At 51.2% G+C, this 13,197-nt stretch overlaps 1 non-coding gene across 1 annotated transcript; it reads left to right on the top strand.

Moving 5' to 3' along the window:
- Nucleotides 1-9,417: 9,417 nt before the first annotated feature.
- Nucleotides 9,418-9,601, top strand: LOC146816748 (U2 spliceosomal RNA). The gene has a single exon (XR_014964969.1). It is a non-coding gene; the product is annotated as a U2 spliceosomal RNA (small nuclear RNA).
- The last annotated feature ends 3,596 nt before the right edge of the window (nt 9,602-13,197 follow it).

Raw genomic sequence — 13,197 nt, forward strand, 5'->3', positions numbered from 1 at the left:
CATTGATGAGGACCCGTTCAGGTCGGATGGCCCATCTGACTGCACCGCAAGTCACCGTCCCGTGGCTGGGTGCCTGTGCCAGCCGCAGTGCATTCAGGGCCACTAACTCTATACTGGCCATGTCCGGGACCCCTTCTGCTGAGATATTGGATGGCCTCTGAAGCGATGGTCTTGGGGTCATCAACGTCATGTGTCTGTGGCCCTGCGCTGTCCGCTGCCCCCAGCTTCAACTGCAGCCCACCAGGGCTCACACATCAAATCAAGTCCTGACCGGCCTGGATGCTGCATCACCGCTGGAGGCACACGCCACCACTGCCAGGACCGACTCCATCCTCAAAATGCCTGTGTTGAAATGGTCGTACTGGCAGACTGACGGAGTTGCCTCCACATGCCGTGGATGCCATCTTCTGCCTGATCCCATGCTCAGCACTTCAGGTGCCACTGATTCAGTGCACCACGAATCATCGTCCATTACTGTCTTGGTTATGTACCGTGGTGGGTTCACGCAGCAGTGCCACCTCAGGCGGTCTGCGAGACCTGGGACGTCGATGAGGAAGATGATGCAGGTGCGACACCCCCCCCCCCCCACTGCACCTGCATCATGTAGGTCCCGAAGGGACAGAATCCTAGACATTCCCTTCACATGTGCGCGCTCAGCTCTGGTGTCCCAGACTCAGCGCACTGCAACTCATGGACACTTCTGTTTGCTCATTGTGTGCCCTCTGGACTTCCTCAGGCTACCTCCATGATGCTCCGCAGTTGTCCCTGTATTGCTGGTGTTGTCTGTTTCCGTATTCATTGTGTTAATTGTTGTATTTGTTGCCAGCACCAACAACTCCCTGACTGCTGGCTTGCATCCACCCCACACACATCCAGCACAGGCGTCACTGTACATGTGGCCCTGTCAATAAAGGGGACGGGCACACGTGCCCGTTGCCAGTTCAACATCATATCTGCGTGTGTCCATGTGGTCTTGTTGTATGCATGAGGGCCCTGGGCCCTACGACATTACATTGTGCTGTGTACAGCGGACGCAGACATGTCACCGCAGGCAGCGGGTTAGAGCTTGGACATGTAGCTTTGTCCTCACCCACTCAATTTGTAAGGGAAGTGGACTGTGCCGTCATACGCAGAGCCAACGTGGGTGTATGACTGATATGTGCGTGCCCCTAGGTGTGGTTGTGTACTGGGAAATGTGTATCTGCATGTGTCTCTATGGCAGTGGGGTCTCCTTTGTGGGGTGTAGGTAGTCCCTGAAGGGTAATGGACACCCACGTATGTGTTCTGTTACGCCTTCCATGGGTTCGGACCACACCCGCACCTGTTGGGCCACCTCCTTTTGGCGTTCTGACACCTGGAATTGGTGTGCCGTGTGGGACGGTAAAGTGTTGTGTGCCAGCCGTGCTTGCAGGTGCTTCATGCTGTGTGGTCTGTTGCAAGGGTTGGGTTCTCCTCTAAGTGGGTTGTCTGCCCTGGTGGTGGGTTGCGTGGGATGTCCATGGGCTGCTGTAGGGCGTCGGTGTCGATGGTGTGGTGGTCGTCTCCGGCATCACTGATGGGTTGTCTGGTGTGACCCGCTGGAGGTGTTGTTTTTCCCTCTGCAATGTGAAGGGGAGATGCATGTTGACATTGTGTTGGCAATTTGAGTTGGGACAATGGACATTTGGACTACATGACGGATTTGAGGTTGTACCCGTACATATGCATCTCACAGTTCCCTGCTCTGTCCAATGTGATTGGCCTGTTTCTGCGCATGGGCGGACCCAGTTGTGTCCCCTGTTCTGCAGTGTTGGTGTTGCACTTTGTGCCACATTGTCATGGGATGTGCTATGATTGCTATGTGTGTGTGCTACAGTGGGGATGGGGGACATGTCCCTGGGTATTTGTGGTTGTGCAGTGTGCTACACATCGTTGCGCATGTGTGCCATTGTGCCCATCTCCCCCCGTCCTCCCAGTCCCTTTTAGATCCTCAGCCTGTTGTTGTTGTGTCAGGTCCTATCGAGCTGTGTCCGGACTCCCAACTCCTTGCACCGTCTCCACACTGATGACTGGCCTCTATTTCCTCCAGCTCCTCCTGTGGCACAGGACTCCCACCTCCTGTCGCCGTTGCTGCCTTCCTATTGGCAGCGGGTTTGTGCCTGGTTTAGGTTTCCACATCGTGCCAGCACCTCTTGGCCTCCTCCATTGGCCTCCTCGACACTCTGTCTGCATTCCAGCTAGTCTGATTGAGGGTCAGTTGCTGGTAGAGTTCTGTCACCTCTGTGACGCTGGTCTTGTTTTCCTGCGGTCTGCACCCTGTCTTCCTCTCCCTCTTCTCCTTGGCCTTCCCCGACCCCGTTGTTCCTTGCTGGTGGTCTGTTGGGCTTGTGGGGCTTGTGGGGTTCGCGTTGGCCTCTGCGCTGGGTCAGGGTGCATCCATGTTGCTACGCACTTTGGGTTCTTTCTGGTGTGTTGTTTTTGTTGTTTTTATAGTGCATTTTCCCGCCAGATGCGTGGTATTTGCTGGCCTTCCGCTGGTTTTCGCGGCTTTTTGTATCGCAATTGGCCTCATCACAGCTTTTTTGCCATTCGTGTTTCGCATTTTTGTGGCGTGGCGTTGATTTTTGCGCATCCATTTGATGCGTTATCTGGTGACTATCGCATGCTACCGCCACGTTGTGAATATTTGGTTGGCACGGTGTAATTTTCCCGCGATAGGCTGCGATGTTGAGATTTGCGTTAAGCTACTCTTGCAGTAGTTACCACATGTTCTTGTGAATATACCCCTCTGTGTTCTCGCTCCTGATGTAAATTGTTTGTAAGATTGACCTGCATAATCATGTTTACATCTCTAAATTGAAAAGTCTGAGGTGTATATACCCATTAACAGCAGGAACACAAAAGGGAAGACCGAACAGAGTAGAAAGGTTGTGTAGTTTGCAGGCAAGCATTTTGAAAAAAAGAAAACGATAATCCACATAGCCATAGTGACTATGTTTACACATGCAAATAGCATTTATGTATGACTGCGTTTGCACAGAGATCTCCAACCTTTTCTGTAATAAGAGCTACTTATGTACAATGAAAATCATCCCGAGCAACTAAAATTATTTAGGGCTATAATCATACATGCCAACATTATAAGAGAGTAAAGTGGGAGATTTAATAATAATAATCGGGTGAATGTATTTCTCTTATTGACTTCTATTGAGGCCTGAATCTGCTCTTTTGGCATGCATGGGACTTGCAAGTGCAAGATCGCATATGAGAAATGCAAATATACGTTTTTCCTCACCTGTAAGGAAGGAGCACTTAGCAAGCGCTATGGCAGGCAGAGAGAGCATGACAAAAAATGTGCATTTGCCTGCAAGAGCAGGTTACTGGAAGTGCATACTACAAGTTGCACAAACCCAGTACCTGTCAACCGTAGCCCCCACAAGCAATCGGGTCTTCTATGCAGAAATCGGGAGGCTAACCTTGAAATCGGTAGTCTCCCGACTGAATCGGGAGAGTTTTATACAATGGAAAAATGGTATAAAGGAATCAATACTAAACAGTTTTATGAGTAGAGCACATTTAATTACCCTCTCAGCAATAGTTAACATTCATAGCGAATATATCAAAATCAGTTTATAACACACACAGGCAATGGTGCCTATTCAAGGAGAAACAAATTACATAAATCACAATATATATTACATTACAATGAAAAACAAACATAAAACAAATGACAATAACCCTAAAGAAATTATTCACACTAGTGTCCCCCTTATACCTGTAGGCAAACCACTTAGAGGTAGTCAAAAGTGAAACACTTAAAGGCTTATATACTGGTTGGCCTAACTCTAGTGTGACACAACATAATTCCAAGAATCACTATCAATCCAGTGACTCCTCCTTCAAAGTGTCGACGTGACCACGTTTCAGCCTTTTCTTCTTAGGCCTCTTCAGGACAGGGGTTAGACAATAATATTCTGAAAGATCGAGTGCGCAAAATCTCTTGCGCTGAAAAAATTGCAGCGACCCAGGTGCAATACCTCCCTATCAATAGGTGAGCACACCCACTTCAAGTATTTCTTTACTGCATATCCATCCTGTATTTCACTATCAGCATGAATCCCGATTTAAACGGTATGTGTGCTTGAAAAATCAGCTGGCAATCCCTCACTTCACTGGAGTTCTCCGCGGCCGTTCAAATTGGGATTCTTGCTGATAGTGAAATACAGGATGGATATGCAGTAAAGAAATACTTGAAGTGGGTGTGCTCGCCTATTGATAGGGAGGTATTGCACCTGGGTCGCTGCAATTTTTTCAGCACGAGAGATTTTGCGCCCTCGATCTTTCAGAATATTATTGTATAACCCCTGTCCTGAAGAGGCCTAAGAAGAAAAGGCTGAAATGTGGTCACGTCGACACTTTGAAGGAGGAGTCACTGGATTGATAGTGATTCTTGGAATTATGTTGTGTCACACTAGAGCTAGGCCAACTACCTTTTAGTGTTTCACTTTTGACTACCTCTAAGTGGTTCGCCTATAAGTATAAGGGGGACACTAGTGTGAATAATTTCTTTAGGGTTATTGTCATTTGTTTTATGTTTGTTTTTCATTGTAATGTAATATATATATTGTGATATATGTCATTTGGTTCTCTTTGAATAGGCGCCATTGCCTGTGTGTGTTATAAACTGATTTTTATATATTCGCTATGAATATTAACTATTGCTGAGATGGTAATTAAATGTGCTCTACTCATAGAACTGTTTAGTAATGATTCCTTTATACCATTTTTCCATTGTATAAAACTACATTCCCATACCCAGGTATTAAAGGGTTATTTGGGTATACCCCTGTTGTTTATGCATGAATCGGGAGAGGTGGCATGTATGGTTGTAATAGTGACCGCATCAGCCAAGATTACTTTAGCGGCCACCATATGCAAGTTTACCAGCAGTGAAGAGGACAGTGCATCAGGCACGGTTGCCAGCAGTAATGTAAAAAAACAGGCTTTGCCAATTTGTAATGCCTTTGTATAGGTAATACATAACAACCATAGCTGCAAAGTACATGGGCGCAAGATAATTATAGTAATAAGTCTCCCTAGCGCTAAATGATTTATCACTCAATATCAGACAAATGTATTTTGGGATTTCAACCATTTTTCGCCAAACGTCTGCTTATGAATTTTCAAAATACACACATTTCCATTTCGAATACACTCTTTTCAATTTTGGTATACATTTCTTAACACAGCCCAGCTAAACCTTCTAGTTTATGAGGCTGGGCTGCACTCAGGCGAGCTACTTTGAGGAAGCTGGAGAGCTACCTGTTGCTCCCGAGCTATTTGTCAGAGAAGCCTACATTAGTGCATTAAACCCAGGCCTATTGGCTTTGCCAATGCTTGTTCTCCCCATCCACTTATTGTTTCATTTTTTCTGGCTCCCTCACATCACAGTACTTGGCTCATCTGACAGCCCTGCAGCTAGGCCTCCAGCTCTCTCACAGCATTTATTAATTGAATTTGGTATTATTTTGTCTGCAGAGAAATGAGGCTCGGTGATAAAGTGATGGGAGGGCATGCAAAGCCCCCTCGATAGTGGACTCCACCACCCCTTAGCCCCGTAAACTTTAGCTGCTACTAGAATGGGGTCAAGAAGACTTGATCGGGGTCACCTTCGCGCTTGGGAGCAGGCCCAGAAACCCAGGCTCGTGTAGTCGTAGCCACGGCGCTTACATAAATATTTGAGCAACACGTTTAACATGAGTCATTGTTTTTATAGATATCGTAGAAGCGGTTCCCACGCACCTGTTCTGATAGTCTATTCCCACAGGAGTCGGATGCAAACACTCTCTTCCGTGACTGTTTTTTATCAATGGGAAAATCTGTGTTATGAGCGGAAGCTGTACGGTTAAACTGTAAGAGTTTCCATAGGAACTTATTTCATAACCACTTCTTCAGAATATCACCTCTTGAGCATGTTACCAAACACGGGCGCAGTTTTGGGATTTTTTTGCTAAACAAAAACCTTGCAATGTCGTCTTTGTGTTTTTCTTTGGGAAAATGGCGGCCCCCATGTTACGGAAAGCTTCTATTTCAGCCGTGACGGTCTCACAGGTTTAATCTAGATCTTGGAGATGAGTTTCTGTCCAAGTGGAATATTTATGAGACAAATCACCACCCTTCAAAGGCAAACCACTAGGATTGCAGATCTTCATGCTACGCCTTACACGTGTGTTTGCTGCTTCAGGGTTACACTTCCACGGTCGAGACATTAATGTCCTTAATTTACTGCAGATGAACGAGCAGCTATGACGTAACAGAGTGGAAAGAATGAGTTCAAACAAAGCAAAAACCATACGTGTAAATGTGACTGCAGTATTTCCTCGGAGCATAGTTTTGGGGTTTGAAGAATTCATAGTCATATTAGTGATGTCGCGTTTTTCCCAGTCTTCAATCTAAAGTGCTACGGTTGAACGGGGGTGGGAGGGGGATCCCTTTAGGATTTTGGTGCTCCTCACTGCATCTGGCCATTCAAAGCAGTTCAACATAAAAAAAAAAAAAATCATAATTCAATAAAAGCACATTAGGCTTCACAATAAGTACGAACATGTAAAATCATGAAGGTTTATTAAAGACTTAAACCATTACAAAAGGCAAAAAGCAACTATTATCATCTGCTATACATTTAATTCAATGGAATAGCAGGTAGCTCAGAAGAAATGCAGAACACGAGTAAACAGAACCCAGCATAATCCAGTTCTAAGGAAATGAATCAGAGTTGTAAACCAGAGGTCAGACCGGCAGTGTCACCTTTTAAATATCATTGAAGAGTGAACCCAAAACCCTCTGCGTGAGGCGCATTTTATGGGGTGAAATACAATGGGAGCTTGGGGGGCAGCCGAGCACAGCGAGGTCTGCCTCCCGGGCAGATTGGGAGGGGGAGGGGGGGGGAGTGGCTGTAGCGGCCATTTTGTGAGTTTGGGCTGCATTTTGGGATAGCCCAAATGCAGCCCAATTACGGCAAAAGTAGCCCAAGGGCTATATAGGCTAGTTGCGCGCCCCCCAGCCACCATTTTAAGTTTGGTGACCTGGTGGCTGGGAGCGCGGGGAGTAGGAAATATTTTCTCTCACGGGCAGGCAGAAGGTGAGGCGGTAACTCATTTACATTTCGGCGGACTGCCGAAACGATTAAAAGTTAAATGCAACGCGGGAGCAGGGTGGACTACGGAACACACTCGCCCCGCGTTTTCTCAAGTGGTTCCTCTTCTTGGGATTCCAACGAATTCGGTGGAAACAGCGGGAATTAGCGACGGCGGGGTTTCGTCTGGGCGGGGGCGGGGCGAGCTCCGGGTGACAACCGGCGACGAGCTACATCTGGGGACGGCCGCTCCGGGGGCATGGGAGGGGAAGAAGTGTTCCCTAACGCGAGACGGCACGAACAATAGCTTGCAACTGTGGACGAGAAAGCGAGCTAGACAGTCACTGCTTTGAAAACGCTCGCATACAGGGGTGGTCTTGTGAGGCTGACAGTCCCAGTGACTTGTCTGTGTATCTGATGCTTCAGCTAGGTGAGTGCTTCCCCAGCGCTTGAGAACCATGACCCCATTTGATTATGGCAAACTTTCACGATTCGCATACCGTTGCTGGATATGAGAGGGGGATTTGGACGGTAAATTCAGCATTTGAATTTACAGCAAAAACGGCGGGAACGCGAAGAAAAGCTTGGTGGGGCCGCTCGGCTTCGATGGTGGAGCGCGCAGCAGCCAGGGAGGGTGGGGGGGGGAGCACGGCGTGGGGGGTTTTGTCGGGAGCCGGCGGGCAGGGGGTTTCCCGCTACCGGCGGTGGGGGAATCAGGCAGACGGCGGGGAGTGCAGCAAGGGGGAACCCAGGCGCGGTGGAAGTCGGTACTGGGATGGCCTGGACAATTTGGAGTTCTGGGCCGAGGGCGACCGGGTTTAGGGGGTCTGGCCGGGGGACGAGGGGACAGGGGGTGCAGGGTGGGGGCGGGGCGTGAGCGGTGTGGCGAAGGAGGGGTGGAAGTCCGGGGGTGAGGGCGGGGGCGAGCGGACAGGGGTGGGGTGGTCGGGTAGGGGGTTTGGAGCGTCGGGGGGGGACAGGGACGGAAACGAGAGGGAGGTGGGGGATTGGAGCGCGGTGGGTCGGGCGTGGGTAGCAAATACGTTGGGGGCCGGTAAGCGAGGCTGGGAGGGGAGTCGGGAGGGTGGTAGGCCCAGCACACCAGACTACTTCATTTCTTTCCAGGCGGGAGACCGACAGTTTGACCGGCGTGGGGTGCCAGACTTGGTAGGGCTGGGAGCGGCTCGATGGCACCAAGGAGAAGGGAGGGTGGAGCCTTGGGCGGCGTATCCTGTACCGGCGAGGGATCCCGGCGCGGCTGGCATAAGTAGGCCCGGTACGGGCTCGCCAGCCCCAACACCCACGGGGTCACGGCGCCCCGGGGACCATCGGCAGAGGAGCACCGCAGCGGAGAATGTTTGTTGACCACTCCAGCAGTTGGCGCCACCAGCGGGGAGCGCTGGGGGTGCGGGACAGGATGGAAGACGGGGAGTTGCGTGAGGGGGACAAGGGGGGACAGGGGGCCGAGTAATGTTGTGGCTAGTTTCTTGCAGGTGTCACGACGCCAGGCGCGGCCCACGGGTCGGACATCGAGGTGGGAAACAGCTCGGCCCCCAGGACAGGACGCCGGGAGGAGCGGCGGACAGAGGCACTGGCGCCAGGTAATAAACATTTGCTCGGGCGCCCAGTGATGGTTTCCAGAGGGGTGGGGGGGGGTCGGGGGGAGGTTGCACGAGGGAGAGTACGTTATGGATGTGGCAGTAGGCCAGGAAGGCGCAGAAACGGGGGACGAATGTAAGACCGCGGAGAAGGGACGGTCAAGAAAGAGGCAGCTGATGCAAGGACAGGGGAGGGGCCCGGCTAGCTCAGTAGTTAGAGCATGTAGACTCTTAAGCTCAAGGTGTGGGTCGGGCTCCACAGTGGGCTCACACAAAAAAAAAAAAAAAAAAAAAAAATCAAGTGGAAAGGAGGAATTGAAGAGCACACGGTTACCGTTTATGGGGGTAGCGAAGCCCTTGGGGGGCATTGGATGTTGGTAACAAAACGAGGTTTGGAAGGAGGAATATGTGAAAATGGTCAAACTCCGGCATAGGAAAGTCAGGACAAAGGAGGGTTCCGAGGAGGTGGAATTCGAGTGGGCAAGGAGGCTTAAGGTGCCTGTGACGATAGGGAACCGGACAGCGGCTTTTCTCAATTTGACAGTGGGTACGGTGGGGAGCTTCCAGGGAGGTTAGTGGCCATGTGTAAATACAAGGCAGTCATACGGAAAGCGCAAATTACAAGGGGGGGATATGCCTGGGCTCAGTATGCTGAGGAATTCCGGGCGCGCATGGCGTGGGATACGGCAGCGAAGCGGGGAGAACATACCATGGGGCTCGCGGGGTCGGTGAAGACTATTTTTACGGCCAGTTAATATCTGATGCGCCCTCTATCTGGGGTCCATATATTAATTTGATTTTTGGAACAGGGAGATGGAATAGGAGCTGGCTCTGTCCAATCCACGCATCAACTTGGTGTTGCAGTACCTCCAGGAATGGTGCAACACAAAAGCAGCCACGGCAGGTGGGAGGGGGGCTGAGGGGCCTGGGCCCCAGGGCTCTTAGTACGGTTAAGGTGGGGAAGTTGTGGGGTTATCCGGACAGGACGAGCGCCGCTGGTGTAGTGGTATCATGCAAGATTCCCATGCTTAAAATAAAAAATAAATAAATAAATAAATATATAAAAAAAAAAAAAAAAAAAAAATATATAAAAGCAGTGGCGGAGTGACTACGGTTGGGGGTTTCTGGTGGGGTTTAGTTTGGTGTAGGACGGTACGAGGGTGCGGAGATGGGCAGTTACGTTGAAATTGGCGCAGGAGCGCCCACAGGTGGAAAAAGCGAAAATGGATAAGGAGGTACAGGAGGGCCGCAGGGCGGACCCCTTTCAGGAAATGGCTGTTGCATAAAGTTGATGGGGTCACCCATTGGAGTGGTGCCGGAAAAGAAAAAAAAAAAAAAAAAAACCGAGCAGGGGCAGTTTTGGCTGATACAGCAATGGTCATGGCCCAAAGGTGGGTCGGTCACGGAATTTATTGAGGAAAGTGCGGCCACTGTGTTTTACTCCTCTGTTGACGTGGCTATGTTACTGGTGGTGACCACGGGCGCAACAGTGCAGATGGCAAAGTGCGACATGCAGTCAGCTTTCCGGCTGTTGCCAGTTCATCCAGATGACTTGGAGCTGTGGGGCATACAATTCGGCGGTCACTGGTATGTGGACAAAGCATTGCCGATGGGCTGCTCCATGTCTGGCGCACTTTTGAAGTTTCGGCACGTTCCTACAAGGGTTAGTTACGGAACGGACGGGTCACCAAGGCGCGATGTGGGTCTTGGATGACTTCTTTTGTGTCGGCACCTCAGACTCCGCGGACTGCCAGAAGGGCTGGACAGTTTCCCTGAGATCATGAGGGAGATGGGTGTGCCATGGGCACTGGGGAAAACACGAAGACCCAGTATGGTACTGGCTTTTCTAGGCATGGATCTGGGTCCCGTTTGGTGGAGGCATGCCTTCTGGTGGATACAAAGCGAAACATGTTAAGAACTGCGAGCAAGTGTGTTGACGCGACAGAAGGTGACGATTGGGGGCATGCAAGGGTCGCTGGGCATCTCAATTTTGCCAGTAGGGTGGGTAGAGTAGGGCGGACGTTCGGGAGGTGACTGGGGAGACCAGTGGAGAGGCAGAGGCCCCCACACTAGCCTGTTCGGCTGTCAGCGGGGTGAGGGTAGCCTCGAGAATGTTGGCAGTTTTTACGGCACCAGTTAACGGGGTGCGTTTGATGAGGGACGTGGACATTGGTGTGGAATGTGCGGATTTTCTCAGATGCAGAAGGGAGCAGGGGATTTGGGCTGTACTGGCAGGGAAGGTGGTGCGTAGAACCCTGGCCCGCGGAACGGGTGGAGGGAGGCAGGAGCATGGCTGTCTGGGATGTCTTTTCCTGGGTGGTGGCTGTCACGCGGTAGGGGGGTTTCCGTTAGATCACAAGAAGGTCACGTTAGGAGTGACAAAATGGCTGTGGTGCAGGGGAGCAACAGGCAAGTCGGCACGGGACGAGCAGGTGCTCGAGTGGTTGAGGGTTTAGGGGCAGGGGCGTTGAGGCATGATATGACGTTCCACGCGGTGTATGGGCTAGGCGTGGTCGATGACATTGCAAATGCCTTGTTTAGTTCACAACGCGGGAGATTCGGTGGGCTCGCCTAGGACGGGACGGGACTCTGACCGGAATGATGAAATGGTTATGGGAAGTGGGCAACACCGGATGCTACACTTGGTTTTCGGCGCCTTAGCCCTGGTTACGAGGTCAGCATACCGGGCGGCATGGGAGGAGTTTGTCCATTCAGAGGCGAACGGGCGGGTTCCCGGGGTGGCAAGACAAGAGGCGGTTTGCAGTTCATATTGGCCTTGGCGGCAAAGGGTCCGTCCGAGGTGACGATGGGGCAAGTTGGCGGGGGTCGGTTTCGTCGGGAACTGGTTATGGGGAGGTCTCTTTCGGGGCGGAGGGTTTTAGTAGTTGGCTCTGAAAGGGGAAAACGGACCACAAAAAGCGAGCTGGGATGAGGGTGCGTTCGCCACCGGTTGCCCTTTGCGGTGGGTTTTGCGTCGGAAATCTTGCTCGGGGGGTTGGGGGACTTGGTCTGTTCACATAGGTGGGGGCGGGGCGTGAAGGCTGCGTACTGCGGGCGGTGCTGCATACAGCAATGAGGAGACGGGTTATCGAGGAGAAAGGTTTTTGGCACGCATTCCTTCCACATTGGGGCGGCATCAGGGGCACAGGCGAGGGGTTGGGAGAGTAGGGACATCAGGATGTTGGGCAGGTGGTCATCGAATTGTTATTAGCGGTATGGGTGCAGCAAAAAAATAAAAAATAAAAAAAATAATGATAATGTTTAGTTGGGGTTTTTTCCTGGTTTTCATTCTTGTTTTCTTTTCAGGTTCGGTTATGGGACCCCTCGCCAGGGAGATGGCCATCGGGATCGTGGGGTATTCTTTGGTGAGACGGGCGCGGGTACAGGCCCGGGAGAGTTATTTTGAGGACAGCTTGGGGGTCCAGACAGACTTATCCTCTGTGGCATGGCGGAGTAAGGGCCTTTTGGAGCGGGAAGGAATTTGTGCCAGTGGGGAACGTATTTTACGGGCGGGAAGGGGCCCGTTTCTGTTGGTATTACAGTTGGGGGAGACTGACAGGGCAAGGGAGACAGGTTGGCACTGAGGCGGTTTATGTCAAAGGACCTGGTATGGATCAGGGGGAGATGGGTGGCGTTTTCCATTGTCGGGTCGGAATTTGTCCCCTGGCGGAGTTGGACGGGGGCGGTAAGCCTTCGGGCAGTGGATTAAGTGAGGAGGAGGTTACCCACGGAGATGGGGCGGTTTGGTAGTTATGTGGGGATAGGACGATTGGCTCATGGGGACATCTGCGGCGATGCGCGAGTGCTGTTCAGGGACGCTGGGGTACACTTGTCGCGTTGGGGATTGCCCCGGTACCGCTTGGAGTTTGAGAGGTTTTAGCACGGTTGCTAGGGGTTTTACATGCGTTAAGGTTCACATGCGGTCCCGGGGGGATTGGGGGGGGGGCAGAAAAAGGGGAGGAAGAGGCGTATCCGCCTACACTCCCCCCCCTTGTTTCTGGGTGGCGGGGTGGTTGACAGTTGGCCGGGATTGGCTAGAGTTTGTTGTTATAGGTTTGGTAGTTTGGGTCCAGGAACAGGGAAGGGGAAACAGTTTGGATAAGTTTAGATTAGAGGTTGGATAGTTACAGTTGCACAGAAGGCAGGTAGGGGTTACGGTCAGGGGAGTTTGGGAGTGGGAAAGGCTACATGGTGTAGGATTGGGTTAATTGTTGGTTATGGAATGTTATGTTGTATTTTGGGGGATGGGGGAACTGATGTTGGGATCGTAGGGGTGGGGGAAGGAACAAGAGGTCAGGAAATGATTGTATAGCGAGGTATTAGTTTTGTAAGGCAGTGGCCAAGGAGTTAAAATTGTGATATGCACCTGTTTCAATAAAGCGGCCTTTTTCACACACAATAAAGTGGTCTGGTGTCGGCTTGCCCCCCCACCCCCCCTTAATTCCCAATGGGAGCTTGGGGGGCAGCCGAGCACAGCGAGGTCTG

The sequence above is a fragment of the Triturus cristatus genome, chromosome 6 (genome assembly GCF_964204655.1).
Source record: "Triturus cristatus chromosome 6, aTriCri1.1, whole genome shotgun sequence".
Lineage (NCBI taxonomy): Eukaryota > Metazoa > Chordata > Amphibia > Caudata > Salamandridae > Triturus > Triturus cristatus.